The 11,946-nt window shown below is 50.2% G+C and overlaps 1 pseudogene; it reads right to left on the bottom strand.

Moving 5' to 3' along the window:
• Positions 1-1,231: 1,231 nt before the first annotated feature.
• Positions 1,232-11,946, bottom strand: part of LOC119112652 (uncharacterized) — a 33,704-nt pseudogene continuing 22,989 nt past the window's right edge.

The raw sequence follows: 11,946 nt of genomic DNA, 5'->3' as shown, positions 1-11,946 counted from the left end.
TAAAGAGTTTATCTGAAAACAGGGGTAGTTTCCCAAAATCAGCTTATGGGAATCTGAGCAGGTAGAAATGGCTAACCTTCGAAGGCGCGATCTCTACTCGATAGATTAAAGTTGATGAGTTAACAACGAGAAGACGAGTCGGAAACAGCTCCCTGTTTCTCGGACAATTTAGTTTATTTGTGCCCAATGCAGTAAGGCTCTCTTCACCCATACCCTTCGCAATTGTGTGGACATCGGGGGTAAGCAAACAGACTAAACCGAAATGAAGACCGGATTGGACATTGGGCATGAGGGTGCGGCAGTAGGTAACAGGCTAACAGATCACGTTGAAAAACAACCGACATCAAAACTATTCCACTTCAGGGAAACAAGAACAACTCAACAACGTAACCGTGGAAGTTTCAACACATCGCACACATGAATGCAGTTCCTCGCCAGTCGTATCTTCTGAATAACCGTGACAGCCTAAATCGTTATTTCCTTATTTGTCTAGCATCACTACACTGAAGAAATCCCAAAGCTGAGTGAATTCAGGAAACATGGCACCCTTTAGCGCAAGACAAAATGGCCTGGTTCCCGCCGGTGACGGAACGCTTCAAACCCCGTTCACACATGCCGCCCTGCCATACCGCTTCACACGCTACAATCACCAGGCTGACTCTTAGCGATTGAAGCACGCCAATGCAGGCCAATGGCGGCTTACAGCACACACGCCCTTCTGGACGGCTGGACTGACTGCCCGGCGGAAAGTAACTTTGGTCCGTTTAAAAGTGTGGATCAGCCCTGGCAATATTCACACAAAGCATGGGCCTTCCGTTTCGGAGACGTCTTAGACGCTCATGCAAGCTGGACACACGAAACGCTCCGAAGAGGCGAGATTGACCAAATCCGTCACCCACAACACAGAGCCTTTGCTTTATTTTCATGTGGCACGGCGTGTTGCCAGGACCCCTGGCCAGGGCGCCGATGCCACGCGCTGGAGCCGTCACTGCTGCATCCCAGTAACACGTTTCATTCACGATGTCATGGATTACTGATGCACGCCTTTGGTCCCGGTGACCATACACCGCCCACCGCACGCGCGTTCGGTGGAAGGTGGACGGCCCTTTAGAACGGGCTGACTCGTGGTGAATACCACCAGCGATCACCGGACTGGCTTACTGATGCGCACACACTTGCCTCCACGACACACGTAACACAATGAGCTGGTTTGCTAATGCCTGCGCCTCGCCCGCTCCCCTCATGTGCCACGCCGCACACCCTGACCGCTCCGACTCGCGAAGAGGGCGAGAGGCCGACCAGGGACACCGCAGCGTACACCTGACCGCGCCAGTCACGCTGCTCGCCGGCAGCGCCTACACGGCTGAGGTGAGGATCTCGACCGTCTTCTCGGCGTATTGTTCGGCCTGTGGCTGAGTGATGGCCGCTACCAGGTAGTCGAGGTTGTACATGAGCCGGCCGCGCAGCGTGTGGAACATGTGCGCGAACACCATGCCCAGGTCGTGGCCGATGTTGGTGGTGCGCACCAGCTGTGTCACCTCCACGTGCTTGCCGGTAGCGTTGAACAGCCGGTCTAGGTTGCCCATGTTGGAGGTGCCGAAGTAGTGCGACACGTGCGGCATCTCCTTGGTGTGCTGCCGATGCACCCAGCGCTCCGTGTTGATGAACGTCTGCAGCAGCTTGCAGTAGGTGACGGGCTGCATCTCGGCGTCCAGCCGGTGTTTCATGGACGCCGCCGTGTGGCGTGCCAGCTCCCAGAAGCGCTGGCGGCCGTCCGGCCCGGCCGCCACGCGCGCCTCGAAGAAAGCCCATGTAGCAACCGTAGGCGTCGCTCTGCTCGGGCATCAGGTAGCGCCGGAAGTTGACCACGTGGCCGCTGCGCACCTTGAGCGGGCGCAGCTCCGGCTGTCGCTCGCGGATCAGCTCGTACAGGCCCAGCGAGGCGGCCACCGTGAAGGCCGCGTGCACCGTCACACCCTCGCGCTTGCAGCGCGCCAGTATGCGCTGTGTGTCCTCAGCGCTCAGCACCATCGAGTGCGTGCGCATGCGGATCTCCTTGCAGTCGCGCGGCGGCGGGAAGGCGGCCAGGTAGAGGTTACGTGGCGCGAACACCAGCTCCCAGACAGAGGCGGCCAAACTGCTCATGTCGGCGGTGCTGTAAACCTTCTGTTTACTTAGAGGCAGGCACTCCAGCGGCGCGCGTAGCTTGATGTCTGGCGCATCCGGCACCGGCGCGCCGTCGATCACCTTGTTCAGCACGTCCAGGAACTGGTGGCAGAAGGTGGCGTTGGACGAGCCGTCGCTGATGGCGTGACAGAAGGTGAGCACCAGCATGCCGACGAAGGGGTAAGGCGCCCGCGGCTCTTGGTCCGGCCGGTTGGCGTCGTGCGTCTCGCTGTTGGCGTTGTTGACGCCGGGCATGGTGAGCAGCGCGGCTGACCAGAGCGGCCCGTGCGCCGTGTCGAACACGGCCTGCAGCTGCGTCTCGTACTCCTGCATCCAGTCGTCGGCCTCGTGCACCGACAGCAGCACGCGCGGCTCGGCCATCTCGGCAAAGTAGCGCCGCCCGAACGCTTCGCGGATGCACAGCCGCAGGTTCTGGATCCGGCTGCCGAAAGCGGACACGGCTGTCAGAGACATGCTGTGGGAGACAAGAGAGACAGCCGCAGGTTCCGGATCCGGCTGCCGACAGCGGACACGGCTATCAGAGACATGCTGTGGGAGACAAGAGAGACAGCCGCAGGTTCCGGATCCGGCTGCCGACAGCGGACGCGGCTGTCAGAGACATACTGTGAGAGACAAGAGAGACAGCCGCAGGTTCCGGATCCGGCTGCCGACAGCGGACACGGCTGTCAGAGACATGCTGTGAGAGACAAGGGCGCGCGGGCCGGGCCGGATGCAGGGGGGGGGGGGGGCGGAGGGTTACGTGGCAACTCGTACGCTGACAGACAGTTCCGAATTCGGCAGGAAACGGCAGACGAGAGCGAGCGGTTGCGGTCACGCCGTTCTGGGTCTGACTGGAGCGGATGCAATGTGTGTGTCAAACACCCGACCGACGCGGAGAGCTGGCACATGAGGGCACAACGCTAAGAAGAACAGGAGGTTCTTTTCCGGCGTTGGCCGGTGTGTTAGATTTCGATATTACTCGAAATAGCCGCCTTCGCACAGCCAGTTTACAGGCAAGCTCCCTAAGCCGAAGAGGTTCCACGCGCACACACAATGGCTGTTCAAATGCTCCATGATATATCTTGCTCCACATGCAGAATGCTCCAGACCAAACTGATGAGATGGGCGGCCAAAGTCATTCAAAATTATTGTTTGCAACATGTGTTGAGAAATCAAATGCATACCCAGCAACTTTTCCGTTTAGTACGCATTCAGGCTATGGTTCCTCGTTGGTATGAATTGCGTATGTGGTGTTATAACCCAGCAGTAGACTAGGTTTTGGGGCATAAGTTTAGAGAGATACCATTCTCTTCCAAAAAGTCGCATCAAGGAGCACCGCCATATTGATGCTTGATGCGGAGCTATGAAATGCCTGGATGTCACACTGGTTCAGCAATTGATAAATTTTATACATGCACTGGTTACACTATGTCATTATCACGATTTCAAACCACCATCTGATGCGGCTAGGGTGTTGAGCTGCTCTTTTCGAGCAATTATGCTGACGAAGTAAAAGCGTCGCTTATCTGAACACGCGATCATCCCTCAACAAATATTTGGTATATTGCGCCAATGCCTGGACGCCGAGGCCACGTCCAAAGGGAGTCGCAACTGGTCGGCAGTAGAGTATGTTCGGTTTTCGATTCTGTTGTATGCTTATGCATGCTTCTTTTGGACTGCAGCTTTCTGTGAGTCCTGATATGTTTGTGAGTTAATGATTATCTAATCAAAATGTCCCGTCATCTTATGTTGCCGTAACTTATGTTACAAATGGATACCTGACACTAAGCCAGGTGTCCCGATTAATGCTCTTGTTTCCCTATCATTCTCGCATGCTTACGATTCAGTTTGTGTCACAAGCTCAGCCTGGCCGTACTTGTTCACGTTGATGTAACGTCGCTCAATCAAACGTAAACAGTTTCTAGCTTTAGAGCGTATTTCGGGTGCACATGCATCATAGTTTGACATCGTGTCTTGCCGTTGAGCTATGGCATGTGTCATGAGCCCAATCCATTCAATTCTAGTAATTAGTGAGTGATCCGACGTCGCACTTTGTGTTCGGGTCATCCTACGGGGCGCTGATGCGCCACAAGCCGCGGTGACTCCGCGGTGTAGCACTGAAATACGTTTTATGGCGGCAGAACAGTAATGACAATGCAGCAATGCCAGCAATGACAGCGCAGCAATGACACCGAGCCGCTGTGAGCCTATGCGATGCGGTGCCGTGGCAACTGGTGATATTCAGCCGACAGGGTTTAGTACGGCCGGTAGATCCAGACTCCAGGTGAACGCGTGAAGTGCGAACGGACGGTACTGCCGACTTGGATAATAAGGACTTAACGAGGGAGTGAATGAACGACGAAGTTCGTGAACAAATGGATAAGTGAGCTCGTACGTTAAGGAAACAACGATCCAATGTGTGATGTATGTAAGATACGAGAGGCGGGCGAATGGCCAGGCAGGAGACGCTTGGGAGTAAGGGCGGTCTCCCCAATAGCACAGCATCCCGGCGGGTGATGAGCAGAGTATGAGTCCGCTGCTCCTTAACGTGAGCGTCTAGGACCGGGCTCCCTCCGAATCTCTCGCGCCTACCGAAACACAACTCATAAAATCAAACTGTGTGTGCGGTCGGTGCACGAATAAATGTACGCGCTTTAAGCTCTAGCGATTCACGTTCCCCTTGCTTTGATGAGCAGCAGCACCCGTCTTACCGAGATTTGTCATGGCCTCTCCAATTTGAATTCCACCCGAAACGGGCGCCGGCCGTCATGTTGTAACATCGAGCCGCCATACCTTTGCGTTTCTGCGTTCAGGTGGTCGGCGCGTGTCCCGCCCCCGCCCTCAGACCGAGGGCCGCCGGAGCCGGCCGGACCACGCGCTGAGTTATCACGACATCCGGCCGCGGCGGCGCGGGGCCGGCAGCTAGCATGTCACGGCCGGGGGAGTGTCGCAACACGGCGCTGCGTCCCGACGCATGCCTGCATACGTCAGCCTCACAGCCCGGACGGCGGTGTGGCGGGCCGCGCGCCGGTCAGGTGATCCGCCTCATGGAAACCAGTTTGAATGATAGTACTTTGCAGCAGCGGTGTATGTTTTAAACGAATGGTTAGTCCGTGGAATTAAGCCATGGGGTAACGTTTTTACTGATTCAACACACTGATTTTAAGACATTTACAATTTTTTTGGTACGATGTTTTCATTTGCTCATTAGCGAAATGCTCGGCACAAAACATGAACATATAGAGCGATGAACGACGCATATAATTGCATATGACAAAAATGCTCCAGTGAAATGCAAGAGTGTGAGCATACGGTTTGTTGCAATGCCGGGTATAACTTCGAACATGCATTTTAGGGTGAATCTGGTCAAATGACGATCGTTCATTCCTTTTCTCTAAGGTTGTCAAACTTTTCCGTGGTCGACTGGATAAAAATTAGTTGTTTTGTTCAGATACATGTAAAACAGAAAAAATCGCACAGGAAGTGTTCCAGATTTCTTGCCATTCCGTTCTATCCGTCCCTGTCTCAAGAAACGCTTGCATTTTAAAGCACCTCTTGGTAGAAAAACAAGCGTGATTTTATTGCAAATATCTGCCTCCCAAAACACGCACCATGTTCTTGATATTTATGCCTCTGACCAAACTCACCTAAGCTTTCGAAACGAAATGGGTACAAACCAGTGGTGCGACTCGGCAAGGTGCATGCTATCGATCATTGCAAAACTCCATCAGTCCCCTGCCTTTTCCGTCAGCCTGATCTGTGCAGGAAAGCTGGACCCGGTCCCACTGCATTGGCGGAAGCGATGTACGCCGTTTATTCACTGGACCCGGTTAGGTGTCCGCATGGAAGCAGAGATGCCACTGTGCTCCAGTCAAACTACTTTTCCATCCGCGGCGCACCTGTCAGACAGCCTCCGAAACGTTGTCCAATACCTTGCGTGATCACTGGCTGCGTTATTAAACCGCTTGTGCTTCCTTTTACAGAGGCATAGCAAATTATTCACGAAGAATCTCATAAGTTGTTCAGTGCACTAGCGAGGGATATTATTCACATAGATAAGACAGTAGTATAGGCCTTATTCCTCGGAAAAAAAACAGGGAAACGAGTGTATAGTTGGGCCGATATTTCGGCAACATGTCTATCGAAACAGTAGCGGAAGTCAATTCAAAATTGCCTGCCGATGATCCTACTCGATCTTTCAGGTTTTTTGTTGTTGAAAGAGCAGGCCACGGTTTCACGGGACACCAGCATTCAGTGGATTAAACAAATAGCGATTGCCAGCTATTACCAAGGTACAGTGCCTAAAAATTAGAATGCCCGGACATACGTGTGCATGCAAACGAATTCGAGCAAACAGGCACCACGCATCACGCTTCATTCAAACACGCAAGCGACTTAAAGTAAAGAGGGATCAAACATCGCGCACCAATTATAGATGCAAACGATTTCAATTAAACATACATCGCACATCACGCGTCAGACATCACTTGCGAAAGATTTGAAGCTAGCACACATCACACATAGAGGCAACTATCACGTTCACATAATTAGCCATGGTGAGCCCTGTGTGCTAAGATTTGGTCGCCGACTTCTTGTAAGAATAAACTCACTTATTTTCTTGTCTGGGTGGTCCTGTGTTCTATAGATGAGTTTGAACTCTAAAAGGGGCATAGGGTCCATGCTTCCCTCGATTTCAGCCCGAGCGTGTTTTCCCAAAAAATAATCACCGAAACGGGTATTCTCTGTTTTTTGTTTAGCGTATCGCAGGTGTTCATTATATCTGGAACGAAAAGCGCGCATGGACTCCCCGACATAGACCATGTTCCCCTTATTTTTTTCACACAGTTTACACTTGATTTCGTAAACGACATTTTTTGCGTGCAAACCCCTTGAAACCCAGAACTGCATAAATAACACCTGTTGCCACCGAGGCACTTAGGCTTCGAGATGGAGGCTTTCACCAGATGCTTTTTAAGCTTACTGTCGCTTTTTTCAAGCTATACGTACGCGCAGTTTTGATTTTTTTAAACAATGTGTTCGATTTTCCAGAGCAAATACTCATATCTGTAAGGTAGCGTCAAGAATCCGCCCACCGATAGGACGTGTTCCCGCTCCCTACCAGCCATCCCCTCATGCGTTCTAGACTTTTTTACTTCTTCCAACATTCTACCTAAAAGTTGCGGAGAATATCCGTTGCCCAATAGCAAAGTCCATATTTTGTTTATGCTCTTCCCTTACTTTTCACTACTTGATGAGTTGTATAGAGCCCTATGGAGCATGCTACGAATTATGTTGTGCTTTGTGAGCACAGCATAACTAGTCTTGCAGGTGTTCATCATTTCTCAAGCAAATATCAACCCTTCCACTAAGCACAACATACTTCCTAGCATGTTCCATAGGGCTCTAAAGAACTCATCAGGTAGTGAGAAGGAAAGAAAGAACAGAAACAAAATATGGGCTTTGCTATTGGGCAACGGATATTCTCCGCAACTTTTAGGTAGAATGCCGGAAGAAGTAAAAAAAAGTATAGAGCGCTTGGAGGGATGGCTGGTAGGGAGCGGGAACACGTCCTATCGGTAGACGGATTCTTAATGCTACTTTACAGAGACGAGCATTTGCTTTGGAAAATCAAACACATTGTTTAAAAAATCAAAACTGCGCGTACGCATAGCTTGAAAAGCGACAGTAAGCTTAAAAATCATCTGGTGAAAGCCTCCATCCCGAAGCCTAAGTGACTCGGTGGTAACAGATGTTATTTATGCAGTTCTGGGTTTCAAGGGGTTTGCACACAAACAACGTGGTTTACGAAATCAAGCATAAACTATGTGAGAAAAATTAGAGGGACATAGTGTTTGTCGGGGAGTCCAGGCGCCCTATTCGTTTCAGATATAAGGAACAATTGCGAGACGCTAAAACAAAACAGGGAATACTAGTTTCGGTGACGAGTTTTTAGGAAAACACTCAGGATGAAATCGAGGAAAGTATGGACCCCATGCCCCTCTTAGAGCTCAAAGTCATTTATAGAGCACAAGACCACCCAGACAGAAAAATAGGTGAATTTATTCTTGCAGAAAGTCGGCGATCAAATATTAACAAACAGGGCTCATCATGGTCAATTATGCGAACGTGATATGTGTCCTCATGTGTGATATGTGCTAGCTTAAAACCTTTTGCAAGTGTAAGTGATGCCTGACGCGTAATGTGCGATGCCTGTTCAACTGGAATTGTTTGCATCTGTAATTGTTGCGCGATGTATGATACCTGTTTACTTCAAGTGGGTTGCATGTTTGAATGAAGCGTGACACCTGATGTCTATTTGCTTGAATTCGTTTGCATGTACACGAATGTCTGGTCATTCTAAGTCTTAGATAGGCACTGCATCTTAGTAATGGCTGGCGGTCGCTCTTTGTTTAATCCCCTGAATGTTTTGGTGTCCTGTGAAAAAAAAAACAAAAACTGTGGCGTGCTCTTTCAAAAGAAAAACCTGCAAAAATCGAGTAGGATCATCGGCAAACAATTTTAAATTAACTTCTATTGTTTCGATGAAGGCATTTTGCCGAAATATCAACCTGACTATATCTCCATTCCCCTTGTTTTTCCGAGGGATAAGGCTAATACTGCTGTCCTATCTATTCACGAACAATGATGTAAACCTGAGAATGTCATGACATGATGCAAGCGTGAAGGCGCTGGCGTGAGCATAAAGTGCTAAATGCATTCATCTGGAACCACCTCGCAGATGTAAAACGTAGCATCTATATCTCAGCGTGCCAGGAAGACATATACACCGAGCGCCCTTGCGAGCAGTGCTGATGACAATGATTACGCTGATTGATGTCGTTCTACGGTGTGTCGACTATCGATGCGGATGTTTGTCGCCTAGAAGGCCGGCTGACAACGGTCTGAAGTTGACTAAATGACCTCATCAACCCCTGAACAGTTACGCTCGGCAGCCGACAGCCAAGAGATGTCGCGTGCCGATCGGACTGGCCAACACCCAGCGGAAGGGAACCGCGCAGGGCCGACCTGCGCCGCCAAAGCCGAGGCTGCTAAAAGGCGACGAAGGTCGGCTTTGTTCACTCTAAATCTGTCTGCAGCTTTAAGATTTAATGTAAATGAGTTTTTGTTCAAAGACAAAATCGGTGTATTGATTGTTCTAATTTTCCTGGTTAAACTGTATGGAGCAGAGTGCTCTGGAAAAAGGAAGCTAGCTAACAATCGACCGTATTCGATCGGTGGAATGGCAAAGAGCAATGGGAGAAACAGATTTCTAGGCACCTTCCATCTAGTCGTGATGTGCTATGTGTTGCCATTGTCGATCTACTCCTTAGTGCTCTCGGATGTCCGGGCTGCATGATTCGTGCCAAGGACAATGCTAATCAACTCAAACCGAGGGCTCAGTGATTCTGCCCTTGCGCATGCATTACAAACCGGCAGTAGGCATTGGCTGATCCGACTGAGACAGACGTGCCCCACAGCGAGGCCGGCCCGTAAAGGGGCTGTCGTCTGTATTGCGAAGGTAAATCTGGAAGAAAGACTTGTGCCAAATTTGGGTGTGCCGCTGAATGGGGCGGATCGGAAGAGCCCCGTGTTCGGATCACGGATGATGTTTTGTGCTACATAATACAGCAAGTTGGGGAATGGTACGACTTACGACGATCCATTGCCGAGCAGCTCCATTGCCGAACATGTAAATGCAAGCAAACATGATGTCAGCAAGTAATGCAAGGTAAAGATGACGTATGAAGAAAGACATCCACTAGATAATAAAGTTGTGCTGACGACAACAGTTTTTAGCACCTCAAATAAGAACAATAGTTACAAGTGAGCTTTTGTCACCCTATATGATGCTCGCCTCAAAATCTTGAAACAAGGAACAATACCATTAACACTTGCCCTGATAGGGGGATGCGCATCCCCTCCCTTACGGTTCCCTGAATATATCACTCCGGTATGTCGTGCAACCGCGTCCAAACTTCTTATTAACTATTGGGCATCCTTGTACGTGTTTGAACATCCAAATCGTGTCCCTAGCATTTCTGATCTCGGAGCAGCGGTAGTTTTTGAAGAACACTGCGTGTTGATTTACGGTCTGAGCAGGTGGCGGGCGACAGCTGACGGTGCTGATGAACACACGCGGTGGGCCGACATTGTTACACCATATGGAGTCGTGCATCATATATACACACGCACATATATATATATATATATATATATATATATATATATATATATATATATATATGCATATATATATAGCCATAGTCATATATATATATGCATATATATATATATATATATATATATATATATATATATATGTGTAGTCAAAACGTGTAAGACTCTAGGCCATTGTACTCAGTATTGAATCAAGCACACGCCTGTTCAGATTTTGATGTCGCTTCAAGGTATGGTCTCGTACATACAACACGCTGGATTTTGGAGGAAATTTAACCTTTGAACTGATATAATGGGGTTACGTAATGATCCAGAAACTTAAAGCTTGTTAGAAATGGCGAGATCTTGAACGTAATATCCATTGGTGTTCTCTTCTGAGCTTTCTTTTTTAGTTTGGAAACGGCAGGGAAAGTCGCATCGACCCCTGTTTCAAACCATGCCATAAAAAGGTGAATCAGCGCAGGGGTACACGGACGCCGGTCCCTGGTTCCAGAGCCAGGAGGGACCCAGGGACCAGTTTGACACCTCATCGGAGGCCTAGCAATTACCAAGACCCAGAAATGAGTTGTGCCGAGAGAACTTGGTTCCAAGGCAAGAGGGCACCGTGGAACGTGACAGCAAGGCAAAGTATAGGGAAGAAGTAGCGCATTGTGGAAAGAAAAGACTGATACCTCCCTACGGGATGTAACAGAATCAACAACCTTTAGCTAGATGCCTTCTCTGAGAGCCTGTGTCCGCAGAGCATGTCATTCCCTCTTTCCTGCACGCGATCAGATCACGCATCCTCGCCAATTTCTGTCTCAAGAGTGCAGATACCGCGAAATATATCACATAATCAATCAATTCAAGTCGATCTCAGCAGAATAACCCAAACGTAGTTCCGACAAAAAGAGCCTCAGTGTTAGTCCTCGTCCGCCCTCCACACAATCCCATGCATGCTATAGCCCGCACGCGCGGCTGATGTGTGAAAAGCTAAATCGCGCAGTGCTGATCAAACGTTGCAGTGCGCGCCTTCTGCTGCAATGTTGGCCCACGGCGTGCACGGCCTCGTTGCGCCACTGCTGCTCCAGGCGTGTCCCTGGGCTGGCCTTGTGCCACGGTGGCAACGCACGGCACCTCAGCGCTGTTCCAGGCGCAAGGCACACCTGTCAGCTGTGAGGACGAGCAGCGCAGCTGTGCCCACGTCTATGGGGCGTGGAAAAAAGCAGAGCGAACTGTACCACTGTCCATGGGGTGTGAAAAGTGGCAACGCTTACTGTACTCGTGTCTATGGGATGCGGGAGAGAGGCAGCGCTAACTGTACTCGTGTCTATGGGATGCGGGGGAGAGGCAGCGCTAACTGTACTCGTGTCTATGGGATGCGGAGGAGAGGCAGCGCTAACTGTACTCGTGTCTATGGGATGCGGGAGAGAGATAGCGCTAACTGTACTCGTGTCTATGGGATGCGGGAGAGAGGTAGCGCTAACTGTACTCGTGTCTATGGGGTGCGGGAGAGAGACAGCGCTAACTGTACTCGTGTCTATGGGATGCGGGAGAGAGGCAGCGCTAACTGTACTCGTGTCTATAGGATACGGGAGGGAGGCAACGCTTACCATGTCTGTG

Source organism: Pollicipes pollicipes, unplaced genomic scaffold (assembly GCF_011947565.3).
Source record: "Pollicipes pollicipes isolate AB1234 unplaced genomic scaffold, Ppol_2.1 Scaffold_7261;HRSCAF=8764_pilon_pilon_pilon, whole genome shotgun sequence".
NCBI classification, from domain to species: domain Eukaryota; kingdom Metazoa; phylum Arthropoda; class Thecostraca; order Pollicipedomorpha; family Pollicipedidae; genus Pollicipes; species Pollicipes pollicipes.
The sequence above is the reverse complement of the archived record's forward strand: the minus strand, read 5'-3'. Positions and strand labels throughout refer to the sequence as shown.